The sequence below is a fragment of the Protopterus annectens genome, chromosome 2.part0 (genome assembly GCF_019279795.1).
Source record: "Protopterus annectens isolate FY-2018-M chromosome 2.part0, PAN1.0, whole genome shotgun sequence".
NCBI lineage: Eukaryota > Metazoa > Chordata > Ceratodontiformes > Protopteridae > Protopterus > Protopterus annectens.
Window position 1 is genome coordinate 238,373,645 of NC_056728.1, and position 12,623 is coordinate 238,386,267.

Below are 12,623 nucleotides of genomic sequence, written 5' to 3' on the forward strand. Positions count from 1 at the left end.
TGAATGTCAGTTTTTTTTTTTGGGAGGGGGGGTGAGAAGATTACTCTTAAGGTTGAGTCTCTTTTCATTGTGTGACTATACTGTTTTGTTTAGCAAATGTCTATCAGTGTTTGCACTATAAAATTTGAAATAAAACTTTTAAATTAAATCCAAATATCTATAATCATTGCAGAAGTAAAGAAGAAAATTGTACACTGAGAGGTTTGAACAGTGTCTCAGGAGAAATAGCCAAGTAATGGAACACTGGAATGGCTGCAGGCTGGGGGGATGGGGTGGCTGCTGGGTGTATGTAGGGGGGGGGGCCCGATCCATTACCCTGCCTGAGGTCCCACTTGACCATGATCCAGCTCTGACCATGGCACCACAGCTGGCATACCTCTATCTAGTATGTAAATGCCAATGCATGTATCCATTGCTCAGATATGAGGGGATGGATACCATCTCCCTCTGCACATAGCTGGTCACCCGAGCCTACAGACAGTGTGAAACAGACAATGTGCCAGGAGTGCTAAACCATTTACGTCTTATAAGTCCCATATTCCACGTTATGCTGTAGCATGATGGAATATGTTGGCTGTGCCCATGGTTGCCATAAGAGCATTCATGATAACTAACATGGATATCAGGGATACAGTGTGTAGACAGACATGAGAAGCACAAACACACTGGATATATCAATGACTGAACATGCTGACTGTAACACTGCTGATGTATGCTGTGACCAAACATATCACACTCACCCCATGGTATTTTCTGTGGCCATGATGATACATTATGAATTGCTGCTTATCCTGTTGCCATTTTTTTATTTCTTTTACTCCACAATGTTTTCTGGCCATCAAATGTCCCGTGACCCAAATAACAGCTGTTATTCTGGCTTATTCCCATTTCCCTGTATGACAGTCTAATATGTGTAGGATCCCACAATTACACATACATGACTCACTCATGCTCCCACATAAGGGACAGATAGCAGGTAAATGCAGCAGGTTGGGCTGCCTTTATCCTCCTAGGATGGGACATCTAGAGTCAGCTTCTCACTCCCCCTAACCAGCCCCTCCCTTGACCAGTTCATTAGTCAGTCCTGAGTAATCTGGGTCACAAGCAATACCATGGTGCTATAGCATTCATTGTCTGATATGTGACAATGCACAGAGGACACACATATTGTGTACTACATACAGCTCATCACTATACCCATGTTTGTCTATCTGCAGATACACACACACACACACACACACACACACACACACACACACACACACACACACACACACACACACACACACCATTTTGTAATGTGCATCTGTTAGTCCATCATTATGAAAAGGAATTGTTTACGAGCCTCTCTTATATGTACAGTGCTTTGTGTATGTGTTTATTATTGACTTTAGTCTGACAGTCACGGTTATTTCCTTTGTCTTGGTCTTGGCATCCATCATGTCTGTCCTGTGGTGAAGAGAGACATGATTAAGCTCCCTGATCATGTGTCACAGGTAGGTATGTCCCTAGCCTTGAGCAGCATATTTCCATCACCTAGGATGACATCACAATACAAACAGAAAATCATTAACTTCAATAATTGGCTTAGTTTCTGGTGTCATTCTAAGCGGATTCAGTTTCTGTTAGCCTGGGATGACATGACATGTAGACCTCAATGCTTTGCAAGAGATGGTCTTCATCTGTCACCCCTGAGATTTCAGCTACTGGCAAAGGATCTTGCACCCCCCATAGTGCTTTTTTTAGGTAAAGTCACAAGGACAAAACTCCCAACATAAAAATTTAATCAAAAAACAACCTCAAAGTTATGCTGCAAAATGCTTGGAGTCTTAGCATGAAATTGCACTCACTGGAAGCAGCCCTCACCTTGGAGGACGCAGACACTTGTGCAGTCACGGAAACCTGATTCAAGACTGTGGAGAGCACCCAGCCATACCAGGTTACACCTCTTTACACACATTCAGACCACAAAATGTAGGTGTGAAAACTAAAGAAGGCAGTGTATCACTATTCATTAAAGATAAATACACCTCCAGATTGGTTAGACAGTATAATTCCCTGGAGATATTTCAGGTGCAATTAACTGTTGATAGAACATGTATTCAAGTCATTGGCAGCTACAAGACCCCCTCCATGAATCAAGATACCCCTTTGCCTATTTGAATCTACTTGAGTCTATCAAGATACATCCAAACATCATGGTATTGGGTGACTTCAACTACCTATTCATTGACTGGGTAAATTACTCGTGCTCAAAATCAAAGATTCCTCGACTTCATTAACTCCAATGCCCTGAAGCAGCTGATTGACACCATCACAAGGGACACCAACACCCTGCATCTGATGCTTACCAGTATGGGGGACTGCTGTAACACCCCCACTGTGAGGTCTTCCTTGGTGAAATCTGACTACAAATCAGTCTTATTTGAAGTAAATTTCACACCTAACACCCCCTCTCCCAAGCAGCAACTAGACTAACAAACTTCTCCAAAGCAGAGTATAGCCTCTTACTGCACCTCCCCCCTCAGAAGGAACTGGCAACTATGACAAGTTCTATACCAGTGTTTTATACAAACACCTGTATAACCGCATTGATTCAGCTGTACCAGATAGAACCAAAACAAGCTCTTCAAAGAAGAGCAAACCTGCCTGGTGGACGTCTGCCATTAGCAGACTTTACAATAAGGGGAAGAAATTATATCACATATACTGAACCTGTGGACATAGTTAAAATGTTAGCTGACACATACTGTGAAAACTTTACTCCCCTGTACCCGCCACACGTACCCCATGACATCCCTACCACCTATCTCCTACCTTGTATATCTAAAGAGCAGGTCGTAAATGCCCTCTCCAAGGCCAAAACCACAGCATCTATTGTTCCTGATAACATCCCTGGCTGCATCCTACGAGTTCCAACAAGAATTAGCAACACCATTGGGTACTGTTTTCAGTCATAATCTAAGCATCGGCTTCATCCAAACTGAATGGAAAATGGCCACCGTTATCCCCTTGCACAAAGGTAATGCTTTCACTGACCCCGGGAACTATAGATGTATTAGTCTGACTAGCCTTATTTGCAAGGCCATGGAGTGAATCATCATGGACATTATCAATAAAGATACAGGTAATCTCCAAACACTTGACCCCACTCAGTTTGGAATTGTCAAAGGAAGATTGTGCCTATTAAACCTGGTGGACTTCTTTGAGACAGTCATCAAGGCCCTGTATGAGGGGAAATCTGTGCATACAGCCTACCTAAACTTAACCAAGGCTTTTGACACTATACCCCTCTCAGGCATCATTGACAAACTCACCCAGCTAGGTATCAACCCTTATATCATTAGGTGGGTCGCCAACTGGCTCACTAATAGAACCCATACAATCCAAATAGAGGAATCCACCTCCAACAGCAGACCTGTATCCAGTGGTGTTCCACAGGGATCAGTCCTGTGACCTCTACTGTTTGGAATCTATTTCTCTGAAGTACAAGCAAAAACTAAAGGTCTGTGGCTGACAAAGTTTGTTGATGACTGCAAACTGGAAGTGGTCATAGAATCTCCAAATGATGTTATCCTACAAGAGGGGCTTATGCAAACAAATGATTGGTTCCAAAGTCAAGGCCTTAAACTCAACACAAAAAATGTATTATTATCCCTTTTGGTAAGGGCGATGTTCCTGCTAACTGTCACATCAATAGCAACACCCTAAGTACGCACTCAGTGGAGAGAGACCTCGGCACACAGGTTGACAGCAACCTTAGCTTTAATCACCATGTCTCCACAGTGGTAAGAAGGACATTCTATATTGCTCATCTCATAAGTAAGGGCATTGCCTCCAGGAAAAAAGGAGTTATAACTTCCCTTTACTCTTCCCTCATCAGGCCAATAATTGAGCACAACACCCCTTTTGGTATGTACCTTTCCAAGCACCTGCAGCAATTGGAGAGACCACAAAGGTTTCTCACAAGGGAAATTCAAGGTCTTCAACATCTTTCCTATGGGGATTAGCTGAAATCACTGTCACTATATTCGGTTTCATACAGACTACTCAGAGGCAATCTCTGCCTTGCATACAGGGCAATCTCTGACCCTGCTTTATTGGAAATGCTGCATATCCGCAAGTCAAATGGCAGATGGGTTACTCACTCTAAAGACCTTAACCTGGTATGTGATATTAATAGAACCTGCTGGAGGGACAGATTTGTCTCTCAGAGGTTACCACACCTTTGGAACAGACTCCCACTTCATGTCAAACAGAGTACCTCATTGGCCCTCTTCAAACGCAATCTGGATGATTGGATGGGTAAGCGTAAACTCACCCCGGAGGTTCTACCTGTGTCTCTCTTGGACATTGGCAATAGGTGCTGATCATCATGGAAACAAGGGCAACTTGGCTAGGCTTGTAAAGGCCCTAGGGCCATTAGCCTAGTAATTTCCTATGATCCTATATTACCTGCACCTGGAACATCAGCATCCTTGTACATGTGGGGCTTCATTTGGTAAAATATATTGCAGACATTTCTACTTTGTTTACTGACCCCCGGATTCATGAAGCTCGGCGCAAGGCCGGCATAAGGCTTGCGCAGGCCGTGCAGCGTATAACTGGTGTAGCAGCACCACATGCATAGTAATGAGTGTGCGTCGCAACCACAACCACGTGCATAGAGCATGTGCGCGAGTCCAGGGAGCCCAAGTAGGATGCGCCCATAGGCGTGGCCAAGCCGGCAGGCGATGAGCAACCTAAAGTGCTGACTGTCACAGGCCACCTGCAATAGTAACCGCACCAACCAGTGTCTGTGGATAATGAAACGTATGCAGAGTATGCAACACAGTACCCGTCCACACAAAATGGAGAGCCAAACATAAATCCACGAAGTACAAAATGTTCCCATCCACGGAACAAAGGATACTCAGAATACCGTGTCCATCACGCAATGCACTGTCAGCAGGCATACCCAGTGGAGGTGTACTGCATCATGTCAGCGCACCGCAACTACACACGACTAGCCCCATTGGCATGGTCACCAGCAGTCCCACAGTGGTAGTGAGAGTACCCAGCTGGGCAGTCGTGGCCATATAACAACCAGAAAGAAACCAGATATCCCAAACACAGACAAACATGTGTATAGTAAAATGTGCTAGACACAGCAACGTAACCGTCACATACACATAGGATGGCGTATGCCGAATCGGAATATCCAGAAGCAGAACCCATGCATGCAAATGTAATACACATCAACCCCATCATAGCACGTAACCCGCACCTATGTCCGACTGTCCACCCAATCCAGCTAGCAGCCTTGCGCAGCTGCACACCTACACACAGCGGGTATACCCCAGATGTAGTAGGAAGTATTGTCCCAGGCAGTGACATGCATGCAAATATGTACCCCACATGCCAACATCCCATCCCAGGTACTGATATCCAAATGGCTGCATGTGAATGTGTCTGCAGAATGTGTACATCCCACGTGTGGTTACGGACCTGTCGAAACCCCATAGGTGTTCACACGCCACAGTGTCCATAACTGTACACATCTGGACAAAGCAGTATGTGCAGCCACTGTACTGATGAATAGCTATGCAGACATGTCAAACACAATACACAGGGCAGAACAGCCGTCCACCAAGCAGGTCACCCCAGCAGGGTTGCCACATGCACAGAATGTCAAGGTGGGACACCACTCGTAGATATGTGTTGTTCCGTATGGCAAAACACCCATGGCCAATGCAAAGGATAGAATAACACGTATATGCCCGGATGAATGGTTATGTCATAGCATGGGAATAGCTTAAGCTAACCAACATAATAGTCATGCGTACCAGATACAAAATGCCTGTAACACGCAAGTAGTAATGCAGGAAGACATACACGACTGTGTCAATATCACAGGACATATGGCACGTGTCAAGTGTCGACGCAGGACACAAATGTCCATAATGGGGCCCCCTGCAAAGAGGAACACATGCCAACCCCACCCCCCACTGATGTATCGGCTGTATAAATACAACCCAAACACACACCAACACCACCATCCAACCCATGATAGCAATGAAGGCCAGACAAAGACCAACACGATGCGTGCACAAATAGGGACACATGTAACCGGTGTTCCGACAACCTTCCACAGGCCACCGAATAATAGTATGTACATACACATGTAATGCTGCAAAGGATGTGTGGTAGTCCCCAGTATCACAGAGGTAGGTACACAGATACACTGTAACCAACCGTCACATATGTGCACTGTACACAGCATACCTGCAGGTAATACATAGTTCAGTCATGTGCCACATAAATATCCACGTATGAATGAGGACAGGGGATAGACAAGTGTGAATGGGAAAAACGCAGAACATGGCATATGTATGATAACTGGCACCACCCACAGCATTGTATGCCAATAGCAGAAGCTATCGTTGGTTGTCCAAACACTCATGTCTGTACATACGGAATCAATATCATAGCAATAACCCACGCCTGGGTGTGGGTAATGCTGGATATACCCACGGTAGATGTGGTGCGGTCCCAAGGGCAATGCCCGAGGGACCAAACAAAGGCAACCGTGGGTAAATACAGCAGTACCCACACCCAGACGTGGGTTATTGCCATTATGCCATATCATCTAGGAAAATAAACTATTAATCCCCAGACATAATGGCACAGCATAATGCCTGTCTGCTGCCCGTCCGTAGATGTCCGGCATCCGCGGCGGTGCTGACGTACTGCGCGAGATGTCCGTTGCTAATGTTGAAACTGTCTCGCTATGTAAAATACAGTCAACATAGCAAATCAATACAAAACAGCAACAGAGAGCTCGGTGTCCCCGTTGCTGTGTTGTACAACCTGTCCCACTATGTTAAATGTGTGTAGCAGAGTGAGACTGCCCCACAGTAAGCAACGGACATCTCCGTGGCTCAGTTAAAGCTGTCACGCTATGTTAAACCTATGTAACATAGCGAGACAGGTTATAAATACAGAGGTATACTAATGGAAATAGGTCCGGGCGACCGGTCAGTGTGCCATTACTATAACCCGATCTACAACGGGCACGCTGGCCAATCAGCGTGCACGGTTAGGAATAATGGGGGGGGTTATGGTATAATAGACATGGACAAACCATACCCATGTGCCTCGTCTGACATTCGTACACGGTCAGGGCAGTTCTGTACACTAGGCGGACAAGACCAAACCCAGAGCACCACAGGAACACCCTGACAATCAAAGACTTGTATGCATTGGGGCTATAAGCCCCTGTGATCTGAATATCCCTGTGGTCACGCCATATGCATCCTGGGTCAAGAGCAGTAGGGAATAGGGAATGTGTAACATGTAGTACCGCACTTTTCCCATCAGGAGAATGGATGCCTGTGACGTAAGTGAGTGCGGGGGGAATATATTAATGTAGCTATGTACCATGGGTATGCATATAAATGAGACAGAACAGCAAACGTGTAGTGGTCACAACAACCGGCCAAAGTGAATGCAGTCCCGTTTGAATTACGACTATAGAACATATAAATGTTAATGTGTACGTAATGCATTTGTGCCGCAAAGACAGTTACATGTGTAAAGGTGAAAGTGTGTTCCGCACACGTCTGTTAACTGGATCAGAGATATGTTACTGGAACAGTCACAACTAACACAGGCCACGTAAGCACACAGACTCAGTAAATATATGTAACCCAGAATACGGAATCCACAAAACGGGTAATCCTGAGCCAAACAAGCCCCTAATAAATAAACGCTAGTTTTATTTTGTACAAAAAAGCATTTTTGCCACAGTCATTGATGAGAATAGGTGCACTTTAAGTGCATAGATGTTCTTTGTGATGTTAAAAAGAACATCTATGCACTTAAAGTGCACCTATTCTCATCAATGACTGTGGCGAAAACGCTTTTTTGTACAAAATAAGACTAGCGTTTATTTATTAGGGGCTTATTTGGCTCAGGATTACCCGTTTTGTGGATTCCGTATTTTGTCTTTTTAATTTTCTTAACCCAGAATACGGATATGCATGTGCGCCTGCGCGTAACCCACAATTAGGAAATGCAAGTGCGCCTGTGCGTGTGTGATCCGCTCACAGCAGGGTAAGTTAATGCTGTGTCCCCCACGTTAGTTATACATGTCTCAAAACTGTCAGCCTCTGAAAGTATGGAACCGGACAATGTCATGCAAAGTACTGGTACAAATAATGAGAAACACATGATATGTGATAAGACAAACATAGAATGTGGATAGAATAATGGGTATGTTAGTAGCAGGGATTGATGAAGGGTATGCATCTGTAACCCGACCTACTTGTCAGAAGGTGCCACCATACGTTTATGTAAGTTTTATGTTGGTTTACATTTGTTGACTGGGCTAGGCTAGCTGGATATATGTCCAGTGTCAGTAGAGGCCCAGGGACAAATGCTCCACACACAATAATAGCACAACATACCAAAGTAGTCATATATGTAAACAAAAATGAACAACAATAGAAAGTGTCCAAAAAGGACTGGTTACATAAAGATTCCAGAAGACAAAGAAAAATATAGTCAGTGGAAGCACGTCATAATTATAGAATGAAGTCTCTATAGAATCAGGTAAGTCTCACATGAAATGCCAGCAAATTGCCAGATAGACACAGGTCAATGTAACACACACCTAAGATAAAGGGCCAAACATCCGTACACTCTGCCAGAACCTGTACAGTGGAAAGATATGGTATGGTTATAGATGTGTGTACACAGGTAATCCACAGACAGTAACAAAGCAAGGTATGAAACGAGGTGTACACATGTATATATGTACACACAACAGACCTACGTCCCCTATATATGACACATGGATATAAATATGCCAAGTAATAGATAATATGGGTAGTCAAACAGACATCCGCGAATGGGGAACATACAGCAGCAGTCAAAACCACTGGCCAGAAGGTGACAGTCCAGCAAGTTCTACACTTTACACATGCACACTGGTGTCCATTGTAGGACTCCAAAAATTGCTCCATTCGCAACCCCTGCTGTGATTGACACAAAAGAAGTGACAGCCGCAACTACGGAACAGCTATACATGCACTAAAAGCGTGTTCAAGGTTGATGACACATGTGTCCATGAAACGCAGGACATATGGCCAGATATCCCCAGAGTGGTGAGTCCATAGAAGTGCGTCCACATGCCAGTACCGCACACATTAACCATGTGTAATGTGTACCATCGAGGGTTGCAGGCATGGGAACCTGGGTATGCAGAAATGGGCCTAGGTGTTGTTTGGCAGAGAATCCGTAGGCATGCCCCGTGGGAGGGATGTGGGTATAGCACATGCCTTAATCCCCACTAATGGTACAAAGCATCCACCGGATAATGCGGAAAGCAGGTGTGAAATACGTACAGCCCTATATCAGTGTCCTGTAGGCGATTCCCATGGATGGACATGTGTACGACCAAGATGGCACCCATAACTGGAAATCTGTCGGAATAACACAGCTACAGTAAGGCATAGCACAGGAAATACAGATAGGGACTACATTAGAAATACCCCATACAAAGTCAGACCGTTGTGCGAATACTGGCGTACATAGCTCTCAACCTTCCATTACCAAAATGAGGAACACTCGCCTTCATAATGTGGAACAAATGGGCAAAATGTGGAAAACATACTAATGGCTTACTAACAACTTCAACTAGGAAGGTCATAGGATGATTAAAATATGCTGTTTCACTTATAAAGAAGATCCTTTAATGAATTAATATGATTAATGTCAATTGACCATGGATTTCACCTAAAACATTCCTAACACTGAATGTGTAACAGACCCTTTCAATGTGGAACTTCGAGGAAGTTCGAGGAGCATGACCCTTTTAAGACCCCAAATGAGGTATGTCCCCCATAACGAGGTACACTGGAGAGGTATGCTGGCGTAGCCATGAATACGGATGTTATGAGTGTCACTAATCATGCAATGGAAATAGCGCTCCCTATCACCCACCACACAGTCCGGAATGCCTAGGCAGCAATCAGCTAGGAAGGCACAGCACTATGCAAAATGTAACAAGGGCAATGGCCGAACGTCAGGGCGTGTACACATAATGACAACAGGTCAGGGTATGAAGGGGCTACCTGTCCAGAATACATGTACTGAACCGGTGATACTAGGCAGACAGGTGGGAAGAAAGACAGCAGGACAAATGTGCAAACATGTATTTGTCCTACCCTGGTAATTGTGAATGACAACGTATGCCCCACGAAGGTCAGTGTGGAAGGTAATCAGACACAAAGGTGAACTGTCCCCCAGGGTGCCATGAAGTGTCAACATAACAATTACCAGGCCCCCATAGTCGTACGTGAGCCCCGCCACTGACGGGAAGTGCAAATACAACGCACACATATGGTACAGGAAAGAACAAGTAGTGTGAATAAGCAGATGTAGACCTGTGTGAGGAATACAACTGTCTGCGTGGGTGCGCCATGCAAATACAAAGTAATGTCATGTGGTCTGTCATGCCGCCACACACTGTGTGTGTATTGTAGGTGGACAGTAGGTATGTTGTATTAGACACATACCCTGCAACTGCACAGATGTACACAGACTGTGTAGAAGTCTGCCTCATATGTTCGCTGTGTTCCACGTAACAGTAACAGTCTGGCGCCCTCATGATAACTGACGACAGGCAACAACGACAAACATGCAAGGAGGACACCAAATCAGACAGAAATGCCATATGCATGCATAACATATCACTGTGCCCACTATCAATGTTTCTAAGAGCAACATGAGATGACTGGCCCCGAGTGTCCCACTATCACATAAGGCCGTGTCCAGATATACACTTCCTGAGGTGGAGTGTTATGAACAGACACAGATACATGTTTGTGGAAACACTAGTATCCACTGCAAGATGATGGAATGTGCTGCTGTAGGAGGGGTAGTACTGTCCACAGGTATGTGCTGAAATGCACATGAAACAGCTGTCTACAAGGATTACCCATAGTGGCGACACCTGCACAGACGATTATAGTGGGACATACACACGACCATGCACACAGCTCAGATAGACATACACACACCATAAACAGGCAATGATACACAAGGTCTATGACGTGTACGAGTACAGTGACAGTACAGCAAGATAGCTGTCTGCCAAGCTATACAGCAGATGTCCCTAGGGCATGCAACACCTCCCGGAACACGGACGTTGCATGGACAATGTTTGGATATGCATCGTACCACATTTCTATGTGTCAGCCGTGCAAATATGCGATACATGGGACAGACAGCTGTCCATGCAAGAGCAGCGCTATGGGCATAACATATGTATGTATATATACATCGAGAGAGATACAGACAGACACATGTGGCAAGGCCGGTAGTGGAACCTACACATCACTACCCTATCACACCACAGCAGGACGCCCGTGGAGAACATGCAACGGAGGTCGCTAACCACAGCAGGCACACAGGCAGTCCACTAGCTGCGTCTCAACATCCGCAAACACAGAGATGTCAGCAGGATATATGTGTGCTGCGGAGTGTCTAAAACCATAACCTATGAACCCATGCGGCTGGGAGCATAGACACACACACACACACACACACACACACACACACACAGCTGGCAGGCATGGGAATTGACCTTACCCCTACCTACCCAACCGCACGACAGTATGACACAGGTACGGAACGCGCCACTCGGAGCACTGAACACAGCACTGTCAGAGGCATACGTCTAGGTGGGTGACATCATCCGCAAAGGAATAGACGCCGATAGCAAATGTATGTGTTGTGAAGCATCTAAAAGCATCACTATCTCCAGAGGCAGCTGGAAACACACACACCACACACACACACACACACACACACACACACACACACACACACGGGGAAGGGCCGGGAGTTGAACCTACGCCTACCTACATGAACACACTACAGCATGATGCATTTACAGAACGCGCTACCGAGATTACTGAGCACAGCACTGTCAGAGGCATACTTCTGGGCGGGTGACATCATCTGTAAAGGAATAGACGCTGATAGCCAAGGTATGTGTTGTGAAGCATCTAAAAGCATTACTATCTCCAGAGGCAGCTGGAAACACACACACACACACACACACACACACACACACACACACACACACATGGGGAAGGGCCGGGAGTTGAACCTACGCCTACCTACATGAACACACTACAGCATGATGCATTTACAGAATGCGCTACCGAGATTACTGAGCACAGCACTGTCAGAGGCATACTTCTAGGCGGGTGACATCATCCGTAAAGGAATAGACGCTGATAGCCAAGGTATGTGTTGTGAAGCATCTAAAAGCATTACTATCTCCAGAGGCAGCTGGAAACACACACACACACACACACACACACACACACACACACACACACACACACACACAGGGAAGGGCCGGGAGTTGAACCTACGCCTACCTACATGAACACACTACAGCATGATGCATTTACAGAACGCTACCGAGATTACTGAGCACAGCACTGTCAGAGGCATACTTCTAGGTGGGTGACATCATCTGTAAAGGAATAGACGCTGATAGCCAAGGTATGTGTTGTGAAGTGCCTAAAAGCATTACCATCTCCAGAGGCAGCTGGAAACACACACAC